General features: G+C 39.5%; 1 non-coding gene across 1 annotated transcript; it reads right to left on the reverse strand.

Annotated features, from left to right (window-relative positions):
* Window positions 1-3,544: 3,544 nt before the first annotated feature.
* LOC123814233 lies at window positions 3,545-3,648 on the reverse strand. The gene has a single exon (XR_006784858.1). It is a non-coding gene; the product is annotated as a U6 spliceosomal RNA (small nuclear RNA).
* Window positions 3,649-3,910: the final 262 nt, after the last annotated feature.

Consider the following 3,910-nt stretch of genomic DNA (forward strand, 5'->3'; position numbering starts at 1 on the left):
GGGATTATTATTTATTTAAAAGTTACACAGGCTAAAGTTCTTTCAAATACCCAAAAATGCACACAGTCGTTTCTTCTCCCTCTGCACAGTCTGGGGTGCTGTGTCTCAGGAAACAGGTAGAAGTCCATGATTCAGGCTCCCGGCACCATCTGTATGGCAAAAAAGAGAGCACTTCCAAAGCCGCATGGTCCCCCAAAAGATGCCAAATGGCTGCCTCCCTGGGTTTAAATCCCAGTGCCAGTCTTCCCCTGCAGCCTCATTTCCAGCTCCTCCCACAACTGGCCCCAGCTGCCAGCATTCCAGGCAGGTGTGGCCCTGTGGTGTGGAGCCAATTATCTCCAAGCTCTTTTGGATCCCATTATGAATCCCTATTTGCCACCGCACCCTTGGCTGCACCCTGTTACAGTCCTGTTAACTAGAGTTTGATAAAATAAAACATTGTTTTCTTTTCAAAAATTGTCACTGAAAAATATCTAGAGGTGTATCGGTGAATCAGCATTTTCATACAGAACCTAGTGTCAGTGAGCCTCACTGTGAAACCACCTGCAGTGGCAGGGGTCTCCCCACCGCGCTTCCCCATAAGCAACTTACCCCAAGAGAAAAGACCACCAAGGAGCCAAGGCCAACGTCCGAAGAGAAGACTGTTTCTGAGTACAGTTCTCAAGGCTGCCCTTCAGTGCAGTCGTCGTGACCTCACACCTGAGTCCGACAGCAAGGGAATTGCAATAAAGATAGAACAAAAAGAGAAAAAGATCTTAGAAATGTCAAGCATACATTTGAGCTTCAAACATGAGATGGTGCGAGCAGCATGGACATCAGCACCCTTCACACAGGGCACCCACGGGTGCTGTCTGAACAGCAGTGGACATCAGTGTTGATGAGGGCCACCTTAAGATTTTAGAGGCCCTGAGACTGAAGAGATTATGATTCTCCCATGTGGACAACCAATAATAATAATAATAATAATAATAATAATAATAATAATAATAATAATAAAATTCTTCCAGATGGTTAAATAAATGTTCAAAAAATTAAAATTATGATTTTACTATAATCATAAACCTAAATCAATGAATTTTTTGAATAGCAAATAAATTTATCCAATCTTTTTTGATGCCTATCTGTTTTAAGTGTCCTAACCATATGCGCACCCTGCCTTAGGTTATCCAGGCTGGCTTTCATAATGGTCTGTTTGGAGGAGAGAGGCAAGGGCATTACCAACCACTCTTGGCACAGATACCATCTTGCTGACCACAAAATCCCCTGAGACACAGGAGGCACCAACAGAGACAGGAAGCACAGCCAGGGCAAGCAGAAGCGGGAACAAAGCATGGCAGGTACCACAGGTAGTCAAGAGTGCTAGTTTATTCAGTACACTGGGAACCTGCTCGAGTTCTCCCAAACCGTTCAGGAGGAATTCTTGAGCAGTGGTTCACAGAAGAGAAGAAAATGCACTTATACTAATAATTGTGATTCAGTTTTTATTTTCAGGTTGATATAATCTGGCTTTGTGTGTGTACATGTATATAAAATATGTGTGTGACAGAAGATAAAAAATACTGCAAATAATCGAATCTTGGTGATTCAAAGTTTCGAGGTATCATAATCATAAATCTATGAACATTGCTTGTGTTATAAATTAGCATAGAAGTATAATAGAATATGGAAGTAATTGGAGTTCACATATTAAAAGCCATAACAGCTCTGAAAATTATTTTCTGTTATATTCAATTTTCTGCCATTTCATATTTATTCTTATTGTTCAGGGCATGTATTAAAAGTTCAATTCAATTCAACAAGCATGTGTTGAGTGCTTCCAATATGTCGGGAACAAGGCAAAGTGTGGGATACAGAGGTGGTGAACACAGAATCCCTGTCTTTGAAAGCCTTACACTGAGAATATACACCAAAAATGTATAAATAGAGACAATGATTAGAGACAGTATGATTATATTCCAACATATATAACAGAGAAAATATAAGTGGCAGGCAAGAAGTGGCAGCATGTAGAAAGAATACTTAATTTAGTTGGTGGAAGTGGCGTTACGATGAGAAAAACGTTTCTAAAAGGATTAGTGATTGATCTGTATCAATCGCTACAGGGGGAAGGATAGAAGTCAGACAGGCAGTTAAGTAGGGGGTGGAACATTAGGGTTATAACAAAATCACAAGACATTTGGCCTCACTAGAGACTGTGTGTGCATTGTTGTGTGGACGGACCTTTGGTGGGGTAAGTCTGGAAGGGTAAGAGTTTGAACTTAATCCTGAAGGTATGAGGAGTTGCTAAGAAAGCCAATGAGTAGCATAATAGAATTTGCATGTTAAAAATTCATCTGGCAGCTGTTTGAGAGATAGACTGAAAGTGATAATCTAGAACAACCAGAGAAGACTAAGTGAGAAATGAGAAGAGTTTCAACTAAGGCTCTGGTATGGAAGTAGAAACAGAAGTAAGTATTTTAGAGGTGATGTGTGGTGAAAAGGTGGAAGGAAATTAAGATGATACTAATTTTTTTCTGATAACTGGTGGTTCCACTACCTGAGACAAGAAAAACTAAAAGAAAAAGCAATTTGGGGTTGTGTGCAAGGTGGAGGCTGGTAGTAGCAATTATGGAAGGTAGGTTTGCAGTGCTTGTGTGAGGTCCAAGTGGAGATTCAAAGAGACATTTCAAAACAGAGCTTTAAAGACAAGAAGTCTAGCATACAGAGAGATATGTTATAATGGATCTTATTGCCTATCAGGTAGATCATCTTACATACTGGATTCAGTCATCTTTTATCAAAATGTAACATTTTCTTACTCCTTGTTCTATTGAGCATGACACACTTTATCACACTTTTATGAGTAAGAACCAAGTAAATGGGATCATAATAAAAGATGTCTTAGAAGTCAAAAATGCAAAGACAATGGCTGAGAATAAATCCTCTACTAGCTATATTTAAAAACAATACTTGCTTAAAAGAGATAGTTTTAATTATTTATTCATTCCTCAGATTGCTGAAAGACAGTGTAAAATTTAGGTTAGAGGCACATTTTCTGGAATGCACTGAATATTTAATTCTCTGTTCTGCCTCTTGGGGCTGTGTGATTTTTTAAAAAATTATTTTTCATTGCCATTCAAGTACAGCTGTCTCCATTTTCCCCTCAACATGTGCCCTTCCCCTGCTTCCCGCTCTTGAACCTGCCCCCTTTGGCTTTGTCCACGTGTCCTTTGTCCATGTTCCTTGATAGCCCTTCCCCTATTCCCCCCTTTATTCCTCTGCCCCTTCCCCTTTGGTTACTGTCAGTTTGTTCTTTATTTCAATGTCTCCGGTTATATTTTGCTTGCTTGTTTGTTATGTTGATTAGGTTCCACTTACAAGTGAGATCATATTGTATTTGTCTTTCTCCACCTGGCTTATTTCACTGAGGATAATGTTTTCCAGTTCTATCCAGTGCCATCTCAAAGGGCAGGAGCTCCTTCTTTCTTACTGCCACATAGTATTCCATTGTGTAAATGTACCATGGTTTTTTTTTATCCACTCATTTATTGATGGGCACTTAGGTAAAAATATGGAACGCTTCACCAGTCTGCATGTCATCCTTGCACAGGGGCCATGCTAATCTCTGTATCATTCTAATTTCAGTGTACGTGCTGCCGATGTGAAAGCTGGGCTCTGTGATCTTAAACAACCGCCTTATGCTCTCTGTACTTCAACCACCTCATGAGGACAATTAAAGTGATAACTTCAGGATAACATACCATATGGGATTTCTGTAAAAATTAAATAAGATACTATGGGTTAAGCATTTAAAAGAGAGCAAGTATATAGAAAGTGTTCAATAAGCATTATCTGTTACGATCCCCAATGAACAGTAGCTTTTGTTATTCTTCTGACATAAACCTACCTATAATGGGAAAGAATGGTCTCT

Source organism: Phyllostomus hastatus, unplaced genomic scaffold, assembly GCF_019186645.2.
Source record: "Phyllostomus hastatus isolate PE091 unplaced genomic scaffold, TTU_PhHast_1.1 phas_contig_159, whole genome shotgun sequence".
Taxonomy (NCBI): Eukaryota; Metazoa; Chordata; class Mammalia; order Chiroptera; family Phyllostomidae; genus Phyllostomus; species Phyllostomus hastatus.